The 19,738-nt window shown below is 35.4% G+C and overlaps 1 protein-coding gene across 2 annotated transcripts in view; it reads right to left on the bottom strand.

Moving 5' to 3' along the window:
- LOC137028877 (rab GTPase-activating protein 1) overlaps window positions 1–18,941 on the bottom strand; it is a 108,734-nt gene extending 89,793 nt beyond the window's left edge. For both annotated transcript variants that reach the window (XM_067398208.1, XM_067398209.1), the window contains exon 1: window positions 18,842–18,941. The gene's annotated coding sequence lies outside the window, so the exon portion shown is untranslated. The remainder of the gene's footprint in view (window positions 1–18,841) is intronic.
- Between the last annotated feature and the right edge of the window lie 797 nt (window positions 18,942–19,738).

The following is a 19,738-nucleotide window of genomic DNA, read 5'->3' as shown; positions in this document are numbered from 1 at the left end:
CTAGCCTACCTAATGCATGGCTTGAATACATTAACACATTTAAAAAATTTAACTACTGTGCGCTTACTTCATTTTTCGACTGACTATAAATCTGAACCATCATATCTAGTTAAAGGAACTATGAAAACGTTCCTCCGGTGCAAAATTTTTATTTTAGCTGATCTCTATTCTGGACTCTATTCTGAAAAAAAAAAACAAAAAACTGCACTACAATAATTTCCCAAAATGTAATTAGTATGGAAATATTCTGAAGTCAGTAAACTGGACGTTAACACAGGACAGAGACGGATGCAAAAAAGAGAACTCAGATGTGCCAGCAGAGCCAATACTGTGCAGAGCATGCTCACTGTTCGTGATGCTCAAAATATGATGAGTACACTCTAAAAAATGCTGGGTTAAAAACAACCCAAGTTGGGTTGAAAATAGACAAACCCAGCAATTGGGTTGTTTTAACCCAGTGGTAGGGTTAAATGTTTGCCCAACCTGCTGGGTAGTTTTATTTAAACCAACTATTGTTTAAAAATTACTGTATTGCTTAATTAAAATGAACCCAAAGTATGTTGGAAATGATTTATTAATGTTCAATGAATAATTATTAAACAATAAACATTTATTAAATTGCTTATTAATACATTTATATTAATAAACTATTAAACTATTACATTTATATTCATAAAATATTAAAGCTTATTAATAAACATTCACCTTTTGTCTATTATTGTTGTCTCTAATTGCATATGGTTTTAAATTTCCCAACTATTTTGGGTTCATTTTAAGCTAGCCATATAGCAATTTTTAAATAATAGTTGGTTTAAATAAAACTACCCAGCAGGTTGGGCAAACATTTAACCCAACCGCTGGGTTTGTCCATTTTCAACCCAACTTGGGTTGTTTTTAACCCAGCATTTTTTAGAGTGTAAAAATATCAATAATGGAATGGCGCTTTTAAATGACGTTGCTGTCTGCCAGCTTAAGTCACTTCATAGTTCCTACCTTACAGTGAATGCAACCAGGAAAATAGTCATTGGGGAACATTTAGTTCTCGAGAGACGGTTCTGATGGCTAGTTGCTATAACTGAGTTTCTATAACTACCCAGTGTGAAAGCCCCTGTAGTCAATCGGCTTTAGTTGTGTCACAGCTATGAAATAAGATTTGATACACTATTGTTAGTCAGACGTAGGTGATATTAGTGGCATTATCTCATTAACATGAGCCATTAATATTTTGATATGTTTTCCTAAAAAATAAAGAATTTTGGTATTTTAGTGTCTTTTAATTAGTTGCTCATTAGCATGCATTTTACTAGAATATTGGCTGTTTATTAGTATTTATTAAGCACATATTAATGCCTTATTCTGCATGACCACATTCTACATTCTTAATCCCAATGCCTAAACTTAACATCTAGCTTACTAATTATTAATAAGCGATAAATTAAGAGTTTTATGAGGAAAAAGTTGTAGTAAATAGTGAATATGTGTTCCCTATACTGAAGTGTTACCAGAATTTTAAATGTGTATATCTGCTAAAAGTTTATTTAGACAATGTTCAGATGGAATGTTAGGATGGAAATTGGGGTGGCTCTGTTCTACAGCAGCCAATTGTACATGAAATGCAAAAAATCAACGTTATCTCCACGGCAACAGTCAAATGACAAACAAAGTTGATGCAGCTGTGGATTGTAAACTGTGACGCCGACTGACGCCAAGTGCTGTTTACCTTACCATGCATGTGACCGGGTACAAAACTTTAGTTAAAAACAAACGCAAGATCTCAGAGTGACATTATCGTTATGCAAATTCTTTTTATTTCCAAAGAAATAGCAGCAAACTTTACAGTTCAACTGCAACAGAAGAGAAGGCTGATGAAAGAACAACAGTTGTGTTTATGAGAGCTGTACCTGTGTGTATCTGGACAAGCTGAGAGGGTTTGGCAGAGGGTCAATGCTGAACTATATTTGGATATGGGAGGGAAATAATGGGACTGTACAGGTCCAGACTTGAAAGCACTAACAAAAGCAGCAGCGCTATATCACTCTATACAGATTCTTCTGCAGGACCCTGGAGGAAGTGTTGAAGAATGAGCAGAACCTCTGAGTGATTTACACAGACACACGTACAATGTGCTCCAATGTGTTACAATCCCAGAAGTCCTGCACAAAGGGGATGTCGATACAATAAATTCAAGTCACAACAGTGAGTTACAGGCCTGTGACAAGTGTATCAAGATCTACAGATAACAGCCAGTTCTCATGAAGACATTCAAAGAGGCCGTCTCAGAGAATTTACAGTCAGCAATATTTCAGCAGACCAATGCAAACAACTAAAACAATGCTCCTATTGTTCCATAAAGTAAAGTCACAATTTAATGGTTACACTACCATTCAAAAGTTTGGGGTAAGTGAGATTTTTTAATGTATTTGAGAAGTCTTTTATGTTCAAAAGTACAACTATTGAAATTTGAAATAGAAATTTGAAATAGAAATCTTTGGTAACATCATTAAAATATTTAATGTCTCATTTGATCAATTTAATTCATCCTTGCTGAATAAAAATATTGATTTCTTTCAAAAACAAAATCTGACTGACCCCAAACTTTTTAACAGTATATTCAGAGCTAATTATTAACAATAATTTAGGGCTGTCGACATTAACGTGTTAACACAAATGAGTTTAATTTAAAATCCTTAAGGCATTAAAATTATTTAATGCAAACAAGTTACTGGAGAACGTGAAATTACATCATTAACGTAACGTCACACAGTTGATCTTGGGAGTTGGGAATTTAATCACACTGAATAAGCATCTACAATGGTGCAAGAATCTGTAACCCTGGTAGGTGGAAATTTCTGTTCTACTATTTAACCCGATTTCGCAATCAGATCATTTTAATCCACTGAACTCCAGGAAAATGTTCAGTCTAATGTTCCAGTATTGAATTCATTTTTTTAAAAAAAAATCATTCCAAAACAGTGCTAATGTAACAAAAACCAATATTACATCATTACATCAGAGAGTGCAGGGAGAATGGAGACTCCTGTTGCATTTTCAGTAAATTATTCATTCCAGCGTGTGTTTTAAAGCATAAATTTATGAATTATGGAATCCTTATATCATTTGGTTATTTTGTGTCCTCTTGAAGTTTCCAACTGTCCTTTTTTGGAAAGACACCTACATTTACCTTGAAAAAAAGCTTGTAGAAAATACAGTTTTGTGAGAATCACCCTTCAATCTTATGGTTTACTTGCTGGATATAACAAATGATGACAAAATGAATGTGCTAAACAAGACAAATGGTATATGCTTAATTTCACAGTAAGTGTGTGATTAATAAATCTTAATCTATTAATAGCCATACTATAATTATATAACAATAACGTAATAATGAACACACTTTTACTGTAACCTTATTGTAACATTTTAACAGTCCTTGATTGAACAAATACACAAATTGCAAGCATAGAAAAATACAATCTAAAAAAGTTACAAATTAAAGTAAGGTCTAACAGAAATGTAATAACACTTTAACACTCCTTGATTGAACAAAATGTTCTTATTATGAACAAAAAATAAACCGTATATATTTATTAGCCTAGTTTAACACTAATTTATAAATATACTATTATTTAGGGTTAATTCATTTTTGTTTATAAACCATTAATGTCAATCTATTAATGTTTAAATGTTAACAAATGTCAAAAATGAGCAAAACCTAGACTACTAGGCCTATTTTATGTGAGCTTTTGCATTAATGCTGTAAATAAATAAATAAATAAATATTGGCTGATACTGTTAATTATGCAATCCATTGTTAGTCATGGATGTGGAAAAATACAAAAGGCATCCGTTCTTTGGAGCCAGGGAACTTGGGCACACCTGTTTTGACAGTTATAGGAAACTAAAGAGATCCACCCATTTTACTTAACCCAAGACAAAGAAATGTTATAAAAAAGTCACTTCAAATATAATGAGGATTTCACCACCAGAATGCCAGGCAAACAATGGCATTTTGTAATTCTTGCCCAGTCTGGAAAAGTTAAACTGAAACAACTTTGACTTGTTCAAACTGCAGAACATTACAAAACAGTTTAACTGACTCAACATGCATTTGCATGTGACAGATGTTTGTTTTCACTGTTGTATAATTGGCTCTTGTTGATCACTGGTCAATACCAACTTATGCAAACTGAAACAAAACTGAAAACCTGTTCAGTACCAGCTGAAATCACAGAAGACAACTAGTAGTGCAACAGATCACAGAACACTCATGGTTCAGACTCATATTGAGTCATGGATTGGATCATTTTTCTGATCAGCAAAAAATAAAAATTAAATTGGGCAAATGCAATTTTGCATTCCATTTATTACTTAAAGCACCATTTAAGTATTTGCATAACACAGCAAAAACTACTAGCCTATATATCTTGATGTAGCTATTTTTATTTTATTATTGTTATTAAAAATAAGAACAAAGAAACAAATTACAAACAGTAGGACAAATACAATAGAGCAAAGATACAAATTAAATAAACTGTGCATTTTTCAGCATTCTTACAGTAGATTTATTTATCATGTAGAAAGAAATACTACAGAAATTGAATAATCAGTAACTAAAATAGTGCATAGTCTCCAGTGAATTAATCAAATATGAACTGATTCTTATTAAAGATACAAGTGATTCACTCAAAAGCAGGGAGTGATTCTTCTCTGTCTTTTGTTGCTTAACATTAATAAGACAGACAGCAGTTTATTATGCTGTGGTCCCTTTAAGACCAAATGCACTGATCCAAAATACTGACACACTTCCAGTTTTCACCCAACTGTTAATTTAAAACATAACCGACTATGTTTACGTGAATACTTCACATGACGGGCATTTTTGACAATAAGACGAATTCACGATCGCATGCTGGCTCAGTCAGCACGAGCACCAACCGCATGGAGTTTTCCACAGCTTATTATTGCACTTAAAGGGTTAGTTCACCCAAAAATGAAAATAATGTCATTTATTACTCACCCTCATGCAGTTCAGCAATGACATTTTCTCTGTCAAGATCCATAAATGTACTAAAAACATATTTAAGTCAGTTCATGTGAGTACATTGGTTCAATATTAATATTATAAAGCGACAAGAATATTTTTTGTGTACCAAAAAAAAAAAAAAATAACGACTTATACAGTGATGGCCGATTGGGTGAACGAGACATCAATCTGACTGGGCCAGTGCCCTTATGTAGCCTTACCACTGTTTCAAGCATGTTACTGATGTTGTCATCATACACTTTCATTTAATGCAAAAGAGCAGCTTGGACTTTCTTTTAAAAAACGGCTTTTGTGTTGAGTAAATGATGAGGGTGAATATATGAGTATTTTTATTTTTAGGTGAACCATCTCTTTTACACAAACTGTAGCAGGAGAGACGTGTTGATTCACAGGTCAGTGGGTTCAGCCTGCAGGGATACTGTAAGAGAGGACACTGAATGGCAGGTTGTTCCTTTGTGAATGAGCTTTGGTTTTCCTGACTGGGCACATTGTGCTCTGTCCTAATGGAGACCAGGCTCAGTGCTACACCCTGGGGAGCAATGACCAGAAACCAGCAGTACACAAGACTCAAAGAGCTCCTACAAAGAGCTGTGTGGTTAGGCTACTGGTTAAGATAGAAGAGTAGCTCCTTACACAGACTAACAGTCAAGACCACTGACTTCATAGCCTTGTTCGCTGATATCTGCATGGATTCGTGTGGAAGAGACAGACAGACAGGATGCTCCTTCACACTGATGCTCTGTTCTCGTGCCATTATAATGGATGGCTTGTCGGTCTTTCCCTTTTCTCTCTCTCTCTCTCTCTCTCTCTCTCTCTCTTTGCCTCAGGACGCAACAGCCAAATGAGGAGTGAAACAACATGATGTTTTAAACTCTGTTGGGCCAAAACAATGAGGAAAAAGACAAGGAGGAGAGAGAAAGAGAAGCAAATTGAGGAACAGAAAGACAGAGACAGGAGGACTGAGGAACTGAGAAAGAGACAGACAGAGTGAGGCAGAGAGTACCCTGTCATTGGCTAACCTGTAATTTTGTAAATTCCCTGTTTATTCCCATGTATTCCCGTTAATTCCCATATATTCCTGTTAATTCCCATACAACATCCCCTATAAATATTGTTTGAAAAATGTTCTGATTCTTTATTGCTCTATCACACTTTATCATGAAAAATACTTCTAAAGCATTTATTAATCTTAGATAATTTCAACATTTAATAACACATTATTAAAATCAAAATTTTTAACTGTATTATTTAATGGACCTGAGCTAACATGAACTACAGTTGTACTTTTTTTTTTAACTAACGTTAACAAAGAATAATAAATTCTGAAACAAAACTATTGCCCATTGTTAATGTTAGTTAATGCATTAACTAATGTTAACTAATGAGATCTTATTGTCAAAAAGTTATACCTATTCTTCTTTAAAATTCTTTTGCAGAGTGAGGCAGAGAGTAGTCTCAGCCTCAGACGTCACGTCCACGGACTGCTGGCTGAATGTCTGATGCATATGGCACACTTATCTGGAAAGTTCACACTTCAGGAGTTTCAAAGTCGTCATGTGGTTGGTTGAATTCTACAGGATGTCCAGGAGATGTGTGTGTCGTATTCTTTAACGGTCCGTCTAAAAACAAATGCTGTGGCGCCAAACCAGTTCGTGGAAGAAAGCCATTGTGTTTACAACTGTGACGTACGAGCGCTTACCAACTAAATGCTGGATTTTCGCGGCTCCATTGTTGCAGTAAACTTGCACAATGTTCTTGGATGAATCATTTATATAGATATACGCAAGTCTGTTATTGTACGGACATCGGTTTTACATTTTCATGCCCCTAAACATGACGCTGAACAAAACGAACTTTGATTGGTTGCATTACAAGTAGGGTTGCAAAATTCCGGGAATTTTCAAAGCTTGAAACTTTCCATGGGAATTAACGGGAATATATGGGAATTAACAGGAATTAATGGGAATAAACAGGAAATTTGCAAAATTACAGGTTAGCCTATGAAAGGGTACTTAAATGTAGTTGAAAAGAACATCTTTTAGCATAATTTTGGTTAAAACAACCATATTTAATGCAATTTTAGTTGAATTTTTACCCTGACATTCACACAGCACACTACTTACTATTGAGGCTATTGAGGTCACACCCCCTGCATGCACTGTGCATTCTCCCAGTCCATAACATGCACATTTGATCAAAAATACAGAAAAAAGCAGTAATATTGTCAAACATAACTACAATTTAAAATAATGGTTTTCTATTTTGATATACATAAAAATATAATTTATTTCTGTGATGCAAAGCTGAATTTTCAGCATTATTTCTCCAGTCTTCAGTGTCACATGATCCTTCAGAAATCATTCTAACATGCTAATTTGATACTCTGTTATCAATGTTGGAAACAGTTGTGCTGCTTAATTCTTTTATAACCTGTGATATTTTTTTTTAGGATTCTTTGATGAATAAAAATTTAAAGAACAGCATTTATTTAAAATAGAAATCTTTTGTAACAATATACACTACCGTTCAAAATTTGGGGGTCAGTAATTTTTTTTCTTTCTTTTTTTGAAAGAAATTAATACTTTTATTCAAGGATGTGTGAAATTGTTAAATAAAAGTGATAGTAAAGTGACATTGTTAGAAAATATTTCTATTTTGAATAAATTCTATTCTTTTTAACTTTTTATTAATAAGTGAATCCTGAAAATAGTATTACAGGCTCCAAAAAATATTCAGCAGCTAGGGCTGGGCGATATTGCGTGGCTTGTCAGTGATCTACGGCTCTGTCTATTAAATGGCACTCCAATTGAAAGCAGGTGATTGCGATTTAGCGGTAATCAGGGAACCGGCTTTACTGACGAAATGCGCGTGACAATCGCATACGATATATCGCCCAGCCCTATCAGCTGCACAACTATTTCCAACAATGATAATAACTGAGTATCAAATCAGCATATTAGAATGATTTCTGAAGGATCATGTGACACTGAAAATAATAACACATAACAATTGTTGCAATAAAAATATATTTATTTTACATATTTACTAAATTAGAATGAATTGAATGCGAAAAATAAATAACTGTTATTTTATGTTATGACAAAACAAAATGTTTATATTTGTTTTTATATGATACTTTTATGTAAATATTATACATTTATATAAATTTCCCAAAATGTCCAATTAATTCCCATAAATTCTCATAAATTTCCATAAATTCCTGTTAAGTTTCCAAATTGGAATATTTCCAAAATTCCCCAGGTTAAGTTCCTGTGGAAAGTTTCCGGAAATTTAACGGAAACTTTCCGTCCCTTTGCAACCCTAATTACAAGTCAGTCAAACGGCCTCTGGGCGGTCTGGGCCTCTTGGCCAATGAAAGCTGCGATAGAGTCCGGACCTTCTGCCATCAGTCTGAAGGTCTGGCTACGCAAGACTAGGCAGAAAGAGACAGGCATACTGAGCCAGAGAGAGACAGGTGAAATTGAGGCAGAGTAGGGCTGGGCGATATATCGCATGCGATTGTCACGAGCATTTCGTCAGTAAAGCCGGTACCCCGATTATCGAAGGCGATTCATCTGCGATAATGAACGTGATATTGCGTAGCTTGTCAGTGATCTATGGCTCTGTCTATTAAATGGCGCTCCATTTGAAAGCAGGTGATGGCGATTTAGCGGTAATCAGGGAACCGGCTTTACTGACGAAATGCGAGTGACAATCGCATGCGATATATCGCCCAGCCTTAAGGCAGAGAGAGACAGGCCAGACTATAGCAGAAAGAGAGAGACAGGAGAGAATGAGGCAGTGAGAAAGACAGGCGAGACTGAGGAAGAGAGAGACAGGCATACTGAGGCAGAAAGAGAGACAGGTGTGACTGAGGGAGCGAGAGAGAGAGACAGATTTGAGGCAGACAGAGAGACAGGTAAAACTGAGGCAGAGAGAGACACATGTGACTCAGAGGTCAAAGAGGCATGCGCGCACTCGGACGTAAAAAAGCCCAACATTGATGAGAAGAGCAGGGCGGAACAAGTGAAGGAGACACATTGAATTAAAAGGCAACATTCACTCTCTGACAGTAGATGGCACTGATGGAACAAAAGACATGCAGCCGTTACCCCAGTAACCCTGTAAACAAAGCAGCTGTGCTACTTTCTGTTTCTGAACAGTATTTAAATGTTTTAAACAGCCATTCAGATTTTTGTATTCACAATGGTGTTCATCTCAGCACCAAATATCTAAATACTTTGTGTATTCATTTTCAAAAATATATATTTTTTTACATTTTTATCTAGACTACAACATGCCCTATAAATATTGTTTGAAAATGTTCTGATTCTTTATTGCTCTGTAGATCTTATTGAACTTATTGTCAAAAAGTTATACCTATTCTTCTTTAAAATTCTTTTGCACTTAAATCTGTTATATTTGATACTGAAATATTTGATTACTTTCCTACATATTTTGTGTGTGTATTGCTTTATTGTAGGCTATTTAAAGGAACACTCCACTTTTTTTGAAAATAGGCTAATTTTCCAACTCCCCTAGAGTTAAACAGTTGAGTTTTACCGTTTTCGAATCCATTCAGCCGGTTCTGGCGGTACCACTTTTAGCATAGCTTAGCATAGTTCATTGAATCAGATTAGACCCTTAGCATCGCGCTTAAAAATCACCAAAGAGTTTTGATATTTTTCCTATTTAAAACTTGACTCTTCTGTAGTTAAATCGTGTACTAAGACCGACGGAAAATAAAAAGTTGTGATTTTCTAGGCTGATATGGCTAGGAACTATATTCTCATTCAGGCGTAATAATCAAGGAACTTTGCTGCCGTTCCATGGCTGCAGCAGTGCAATGATATTACGCAGCGCCCGTGAGCCCCTGCTTGCACAGGGAACGTGCCTTGCAACCATGGAGACGTTTGTGAGAGATGCTGCGTAATATAAATGCGCCTGCTGCAGCCATGATTCGGCAGCAAAGTTCCTTGATTATTACGCCTGAATAGGAGTATAGTTCCTAGAAAATCATAACCTTTCATTTTCCGCCGGTCTTAGTACACGATGTAACTACAGAAGAGTCAAGTTTTAAATAGGAAAAATATCAAAACTCTTTGGTCATTTTTAAGCGCGATGCTAACGGTCTAATCAGATTCAATGAACTATGCTAAGCTATGCTAAAAGTGGTACCGCCAGAACCGGAGATCGGCTGAATGGATTCGAAAACGGTAAAACTCAACTGTTTAACTCTAGGGGGAGTTGGAAAATGAGCCTATTTTCAAAAAAAGTGGAGTGTTCCTTTAAAGCTGCTGTCCATAAGATTCGCCTCTTAGTCGCCATCTCTGTTTGAAATCTGCAATTGCAGTTATATGTGGAATTATTATCTTTGTGCGTTGTGCATCGGCACAGCTCCTCAGCGTGGATGAATCTAATGTTTGCTGTCAGTCACCACACCGGTGTGGATACTGTACTTTCGGAATCACAGATTTTAGTCTTGAACTATGACCAAAGCAGGAATTTTCACAGGAAAATGTTGTCTGAACAAGTAAGTAACATGTCTGCCACTTTTATTCTGACCAACTGAGGGAAAAAGCATTAGCCTACAATAAATTGTGCTGCCAATGGTGATTAAATGTAATGATAGCTTAGATGTTAGATGCTTAGATGTCTCATCAAACTGTGCAAATTATTGTTGTTATACTTTCTTCTCAAATTGTTAATGTTAACAACATAAGCATTGCGTGACTGTGTATTTAGTGTGTATTAGCGTAACCTGCAGATTCCAATTTCTGTAGGTTACGCTACAATTTCACTGATGATTGTCATTTGGACCTTTCTGGATTACACTCCGCCATCAAAATGATAAGTTTAATTATTGCAGCTGCTGTGAGAAAAGGCTCTAAACGATCCGCTACCAGCAGCATCCTTTATGCAGGGACTCCTTTCTTTCTGTTTACAGATGTGACGTAATGACGCAAAGACGAACTGCTGCATGCTCGAATTTCCCGCGGAAATCCACCAGTATCGATTTATTATAAAACATTCTTACAAGCTTACTGTTGTGAATCAGGCTAAGGAGATAGTTTTGAACACTGGCTGGTTAAGTACTTGCTCAAAAATTGATTTTTGAATCATTTTTAATCAAAAGTTAAAAGTTACGGACTGCAGCTTAAAAATGTCCAGTTATTTTTGCTATAAGAAAAAAGTTATTAAACCTGTTATAGTAGCCTATGACACCACTTTTTTTGCAAATTATTTCAATATTGTGATAATACAGTATACCATGATTAAAGCTTCAGCAATTATCGCAACATGAAAATTTTTTACCGTCACATGCCTGCTGTCTACACTGCCAGGACAGTAGCTCTTCACTTGGTGTCAGATTTCACACAAATGGTATTTTTTTTTCCCTACTCCCTATCATTTCCTGTCCTCTCCTTTAATGTACTGTACTGAGAATAAGAAGTGAATTAAAAGGCAAAAAACATATACAGTGTAGAGCCACACTGAATCATTAAGCAGAGTGACCTTGCTGTAAGCCCAGTGGATGCTAAACACCAGTTCACTTCCCATATGAAGAGAAAAATACAGGAGAGATGAGCAGGTAAGATCAGTAAGAGTAGCTGATGATGATGATACTGTAGATTAGGTGTGTGAAAAAGGAGATACACCTGCTAAGCCTGTAGGTATGGTCAAACACTTTAGCAACACTGTAATCCTTTACAGTCACGCTAATAAAGCTTTGTTGACACAGATTGGAGAGGGAAAAAAAAGACAAAACAAAATAGGGAGAGGCAGAATGAAAGAGAAAGAGGGTGCAATAATACATGGAAACAGCTAGTGATCCATATGTTATAAGCAGTAAGTGTTACTTTCAAGTTTGCATTACTACGCCAATAAACTTTCAGCTGTGCCTGTCATTAATGACTAATAGAATGAGTGTAACAAGCTGCACTGAACACAGCTACTGAATAAGCAAAACAAAAAGAAACACCCATCAAGATGGGTTTGTAATGGATAGTTCAAATGTCCAAATGAAGCATGTGGTCTGTCACCGATATAGAGTCAGGGTGCGGTTGCACGTGGGCCAGCTGTCTCACATACCCAAGAGATGAGAAACATCTGTCATTGTGCCGTTAGACACATGGTCACAAACTGGGTTTTTTTCCCCAGTCCTACGCTCTTACACATCGATCAACTCACGCTATCCCTTGTGATTTGCGATACTGTTCCACATGGTGTCAAATATGCGTTTTTCTTAGATTGAGGAACACAAGTGCACTGGGAATTATAATGTATTTATAATGCTGATGGTCTACTATTAGGTTTTTTAACCAATGAAACCAATTTTCGTCCAATTTTCAGCCTAATATACAATTGTGACAGTCTACTGTTTTCTATTGTAATACATTTTAAAATGTAATTTATTTCTGAGATCAAAGCTGAATTTTCAGCATCATTACTCCAGTCTTCAGTGTCACATGATCCTTCAGAAATCATTCTAATATGCTGATTTGATGATCAAGAAACATTTCTGATTATTATTATTATTATTATTATTATTATTATATATGTCGAAAAAGAGTTGTGCTGCTTAATATTTTTTTTATGGGAACCATGGTACTTTTTTCAGGACTTGGTGATTAACAGAAAATCAAAAGAACAGCACTTATTTAATAATGTAATATTTTGTATTATTATGAACTTTTTGATCAGTTTAATGTATCCTAGTTGAATAAAAGTATTAATTTCTTTTTTTCTTGCTTTTTTTTTTTTTTTTTCATTTTACAAAACTTTTAAATGTTTTTCCACTAAAATATGAAGCAGCACAATTGATTTTAACATTGATATTTATAATATAAAATGTTTCTTGAGCATCAAATCATCATATTAGAATGATTTCTGAAGGATCATGTGACACTGAAGACCGGAGTAATGATGCTGAAAATTCAGCTTTGATCACATGATTAGGTTACATTTTAATATATTTAAATAGAAAACACCTCTTAAATTGTAGTAATATTTCACTGTAATACTGTTTTTACTCTATTTATGACCAAATAAATGCAGCTTTGGTCAGCATAAGAAACTTCAAATTTTGTGGTTTACATCACAAAATTAAAATAATCATAATATGATTAGAATAATAATATAATAATTATGAATCATAATTATATTATTATATAAACAGAATCATTATTATTAAATAGTATTATTAAAATATATTTAAATGATAATAATAAACAATTATCAATAATATATGCAGACTTTGCAATATATATATATGCAAAATGTATGCAGCATTTCTCCTTTGGGCTATGGCAAACTGCTTTTGGGCTAAGTTGTTTGCTCACTTGAGAATGAAAGGCTGAAAACATGTTGAGTAATAATGGCAACAACACATTAAATAAATACATTACTTCACCTGTCAGGGAAAAAAGTTATCAATCCGGGTTTAAATTAAGGTGGTGGCTCTTCGTACCAGACAGACAGTTCCTCCAAAGACAACAAGTCTACTGTTATGCAACCTGAATTAATGTTAGCAACATGAATCTGCATTTATGAGAGCTGAACTCACTGCTGTCAGTAAGAAACGGGTATGTCCGCCTCTAGAAATAATGTAGTGTTACAATAAGTTAGTGGTGTTAGTATTTCTTTTGTGAATAAATCAGTATTTTTGAGCGAAACTTTTGAATCAACGAATCATTACAAGGGCTCCAGACTGCTAAAAGGTCACATTTAGGGCTGGAACTAATGATATTTTTTTTCAATCGATTAATCTGTCAACTCTTTTTCAGATTAATTAAATAATCTAGCGATTATTTTCTGAATAGTTGATTAATCCTTTTGGTTAATTTACCAATAAATAATAACCATAACTAATCTATGTATGAACTTTTACCTAATGATCAGAAAAGATCAGATTTACACAGTGTAGAGCTAGTTAGGAAAGGTGTTAATATGACTGCGTTGCGTTCACAGTAACTATTTGGGATTTACAGCAGCAACTGCTTACAAGTGTGAATCCTGAAATGTTTTGTTCATTCAGGAAATTAGCTGCTTGAATATGTTCATTCAGCTGTATGAACAAACAGCTGAAGTCACAACCGCATTCTAACTAACCACAGTGGCATTATCAAACAAGGCGGTGTCCATAAAACCTAGAAATTTTACCACAAATTTCAGCGCATTATTAAATAAATTAGTCCAATTGAGGCATGAGTTCATCCATTAGATATTTTCAATAACCAACAACAGCATTAAATGCTTTGTAACCGGTTGCAAAGAGTATGTTTGAACCATGTGCCTCAAAACCAAGGCAGCTCGTAAAAAACTGAACGCTGTATGAACACAGCCATATTAAGCACAAAATATGGGACTGACAACCATTTTCTAGTGCTGTGTAAAAATTCACTGTAATAGTCTAAATGCTTACGCTGCCATCTCATTGATTTGGAGTAAGTATTTGGACTATTACCTGCTGTCTCGTTGTTTTCAGATGCTCTTGCATACAGGTTGTGTTGCTGTGGTTTGCCATTTCAGCTTTACACAGCATGCAGAGCACCATTTTATTCAGTCTCCATTTAAAAAAAATTCCACAATTTACATCGGGCTCGATATTTTTTTAATAACAGCTTATTTTCAACATACCTGGGAGCCGCCATCACTGAGAAACAGAAACAGCACAACGATTCTATGCATTCCATGCAAACTGACTATTTTACGTAATCGATATGACACATTGTACCAGCCCCAGTCACATTTCACGAAATTTCAGAAAAAGTTGCCTTGGAGTCGATCATTGTTGAATGCAGCTGTTTTTGTTAAAGGGTTAGTTGACCCAAAAATGAAAATTCTGTCATCATTTACTCACCTTCATGTCGCTCCAATCTTCAAAACAATTTTTTTTTTTTTTTTTTTTTTTTATGAAATCTGAGAGATTTTTGTCCCTCCATTGACAGCTACACAACTAACACTTTGAAACTTCAAAAAGTTCATGAAGTGATCGTAAAACTAATTCATATGAATTTAATTGTTCAGTACGAATTTTCTTAAGTGACATGGTCACTTTATATGATGAAGAGATTTAAATTAGGCTTTTATTCACATATAAACTAGAGCCCGACCGATATATCGGCCCGGCCGATATTATCGGCCAATATGAGCTAATTGCATTTAAATCGGCATCGGCGTTTATAATGGCCGATGAAACATGAGAAACAGAGTCTCATGCTTCACTCATGTTATGCGTGTTGCATAGTTTGCCCACCAGAGGGAGCTCTGCAACTCCCTAGTTGACAACAGCGCCAGAAATCCACTACAGAAAAAAGCTATCAGCCGAGCCACGGAGATGTACTCTTTTGACGGTGTCTGTCGTTCGTCATGTGAAATGATTGTAGATTTAGTTAATACACTGTATATAAAAACAGTGTGGTAGTTCTAGCTAACGGTCCTATCATTATCACTTCTAAATATTCTGTAACATCACTTACAGCCGCTAATGCATTACTATATTAGATTAGCCACAAAGCTAATACCATGTTTATCAGTGGAAGAGCGCGAACGTTAATAAGAGGTCAAACTATAACGTTAGCGTTTAACTTAATCTAAATATAGCTCTTTTACTTTAACTTTAGTATTATAATTTATTTACAGTACACACACAGACTGTTAAAACCAGCTTCAACTGGAAGTAAAACTGTTAAATGTTTAAAACCAGACTGTTTTTTGATCATTAAAAAATATATACTTTTGATGTGCAATTGTTTAGTCATTGAGACTGTAATCTAAGGCTTTTTTTAACATAATCCCTTCTGGAAAATGGTTTATACAGCCCACATACATAGAACAGGCAGATATTTTGCTATTGAATGTTGTGTAAGTGTAGTTTATAGGAAATGGGTCTAATATCCAGTTTATTTTCAAAATCAAAATATCGGCTTATAAATCAGCTCTTTTCGAGTTAATATCGGCATCGGCCCCCAAAAATCCATATCGGTCTGGCTCTAATATAAACATTCATCAACACACACATCAGCTGTGGTAAACAGTAGCTCAAGTATGCTTGCTTGATGTGCAAAAACCAATCAGGTTCATGTTTAGGCAGCACGTTTGAGCTTCCGCAAGAACCAGTGAGGTTTGTTCTTGCACATCAAGCAAGTATGGTTGAGCTTGTGCTTATGTTCGTTGATCAATGTTTATGTGAATAAAAGCCTAAATTCAATCTGTTTATCATATAAAAGCAAACAAGTCTCTACTGAAAATTTGGTCTAAACCGCTCAATTCATATGGATTAGTTTTTCGATCTCTTTATGAACTTTTTGAAGCGACAAAGTGGTAGTTGGACTGTCAATGGAGGGTAGGGGTGTGACTAAAATGTGACAAGATTTCTCATCGGGGGGAAAAGTAGTCTCATGATGTTGCCATGACAGAGTGGTTAGGATGTTTAGGAAGGAATATGCCACCGCTACCTTTACATTACTCCTTCACTATGCTTTTGCTTTGTATTTAAATAACGGTCGCCACCGCTCCATATTTACAGAGTTACGCGCGATCGTGAAAGTAAACATGAGCGCGCATTCAAACATGATTTCAATACCCCGCATTTTGAAAGCGGCTCCCTGATGAATGCAAATATCTCTCAATATGAAAGCTATTTTAGGCTGGGCAGGGTAGTTGTAACCATCTCTTAGCTCTGTATTAAAGAGAAATGTGGTCTTATTTGCACTTTGAATATTGAGAGAGTGTGATTATGGTTGCACTTAATAACAGTTTTCTTTTAATCTTATTAAGCACAAACAATAAGGTTTCATTTGTTAACATTAGTTAATGCACTGTGAACTATCATGAACTAACAATGAATGACTATTTTTATTAACTAACATAAAGATTAATGAATACTGTAGCAAAGATATTGCTCATTGTTAGTTGATGTTGGTTAATACATTAATGTTAATAAATGAGCCCTTACTGTAAAGTGTTACCATTTTTATTTATACTGTTTTTATTTCTATGATCAGTTTGTGGAAAGGAGTTCAGTTAGGAGGTCTAAAGTTGTAGAAGCTCATAAATCATGTACAGTAAGGTCTGAAGAGACTGAAATCATACAGAAGAGAAGTCAGTCAGTTGAGATCGTGGCAAAACCTTTTACATTACTTGAGTATTGTTGTCTTTTACTGCATATGATAATTCATACTCAGAAAGTAGAACTGAAATGTCATTCATTACAAGATGATTAGTTAAAACATTTCAAATACACCTGCTGAATATTTATCTAGACATGTATTTCACCGTTGAGAATTTCTTAAAAATAATGTTTAAAAATCTTGTCTCGTCTCGTGAACTCAATCTCGAGTCTCGTCTCGTGAGCTACCTGTTTCGTCACACACCTAATGGAGGGACAGAAAACTCTCAGATTTCATAAAAAATACATGTGTCCTGAATATGAACTAAAGTCATACAGGTTTGGAATGACATGAGGGTGAACAAATGATGACAGAATTTTCATTTTGGGGTGAACTATCCCATTAAATTGACAATACCCCCACCACGCCACCCCGGTGCTACCAAATCAGGTGCTGATGCCACCATCTGCAGAACTTGGTGGCACCGGTGCCACTGCTCTCAAATGTTCCTCTGAAGTCTACTGGCTCGTCCTTCCCTTTTGAAGCTTTCCTGACTGTACCACGAGCCAACAGTATCAGTACTGGGCTCACAGTTCACATGGGTAGGGTATTTGTACTGTTTGTGTGGATGATCGTGTTAATCCACCACCACTAAAGACCTTTCCTGACCCAGGAAATCCCTGGGTGGAAATTTTCTCCGCTTCATTTTTTCTGTTCAGTCCGTCAAGTGAACACACTGGATAGCTGCTTTATAGCAGACACTGAAGTTGCCAATCTAAATGAAAGCGACTTCAAACTTCTTTTAGAAGAACGAAAATGAAACAAAGAACTTCAAGAGTATAATTTCTGGACTTAATAAACAAACACTCTCCCTTCACGGGTCAAAGCAAGTCTAAACAAGGCTTGGAGCAGCACTGAACTAGTACTTATTGATATTAGCAAACACTCTTAGTCCTGCCAGGCAGTTCGAAAAAAAATTACATATGCTTTCTTATCATAATAAAAGATAATAATGATTATAATTTTCGGTCATGAATGAAGGAATCCCTTGAGTGCATTATTCAATGGCTTGCTCAATACAGACAGAAAGACAGTCACTTGTCGCCACCTATTGGCGTACTACAGAAAGAGTCACTGAACAGTGAAAGACCTTTTTGGTGAATGGATTTAAATGAACCTGAATAAAATTTCCCACCACTAGCTACTGCAATCAAACACATGATCATCAAAACACACACAAATAGATTCAAAACATTTACATCCTCAAATGCAATAAAACTTAGTAATACATCAGTGTTTGCATCTATCCCAAATGAGGCATTTCTACAGTGAGAAGGCGAACAAATCCTATAAATAAATCTTACATATGGCTTACACATTAATGCACAAACAATGTCCTTGGTTTTCTATTGTTCTTCGTTAAAAAAAAACAGAATCTGTCACAAAGGTGGGTATGTGTGCTGTGCAGACAGCAGATCTTTGCAGGTTTTGTGTCATGCAGTGAAGCAGAGATGAGCACTACGGCCTTTAACGAGCTAACACACTGTAGCATGCTAGCCTCAAATCCAAATCTGCATATATTGTGTAATTTTTTCCTCTTAAAAAGACAAAACTACTGAATAAAGAAACGGACGTGTAGAATAGATAAAAGCACGGTGGTGCGTATCGCTGCCACTCATCCTACCTGTTTCCACAAAAGCTTTTTATTCCAGAGAGGCTTGACATAACAGCGCTGAACATTAGCCAGCAACAGTGCTGCTGCTGTAAACACAAACCAAACCCCGCTCAAACTGCGCATGCGCTACCGCACTCTTCGGCAATGTTCGGAACAGAGTCGAATATCAGCGTATGCACGGAATTCAGAGTAGTATGCTACATTGTTGTCAAAAGAAATTATTATGTTGCATGTTTACCTGACAGAGTGCGTTTATCATTTAGAAAATAAATATAATTTCACACTTTGTTATCGAAAATCGAAACATTTGGCAGTCAAATTAAGCAATGAGTAAAAAAAAAAGATTTGTGTTTGTGTGCTATGTTGCATACTTCACATTATAGTAGCTCATCTGGTTGTGTGCATAGGCTACAGAAAAATTTCATACTATATACTGCAGAAACAAAAGAGTAGCCTAGAATGTTAAAATGGTATTCTAAACATAGCCAATGTCACAAACAGTTGTACAAGTATATTGCTAAAGTAGCCTACATTTTAGAATATGTACTTTGTCATAAATGTAATCTATGCATTAAGAAAATCTGTATCTCCTGTATAGAATATATGAATAACGCAGATATAGGAAGAGTAATGCTGTATTTCCTACTGTAAATTGATATTATTCAATTTATTATAACAATATTCATTTGATATTGAACATGTAAAAACTTACTTTCATAATCAACCATATTTAAAGGGTTAGTTCACCCAAAAATGAAAATTGTGTCATTTATTACTTACCCTCATGCCGTTCCACACCTGTAAGACCTTCGTTCATCTTCGGAACACAAATTAAGATATTTTAGTTGAAATCCGATGGCTCAGTGAGGTCTTCATAGGGAGCAATGAAATTTCTTCTCTCAAGAT

The sequence above is a fragment of the Chanodichthys erythropterus genome, chromosome 10 (genome assembly GCF_024489055.1).
Source record: "Chanodichthys erythropterus isolate Z2021 chromosome 10, ASM2448905v1, whole genome shotgun sequence".
NCBI lineage: Eukaryota > Metazoa > Chordata > Actinopteri > Cypriniformes > Xenocyprididae > Chanodichthys > Chanodichthys erythropterus.
The sequence above is the reverse complement of the archived record's forward strand: the minus strand, read 5'-3'. Positions and strand labels throughout refer to the sequence as shown.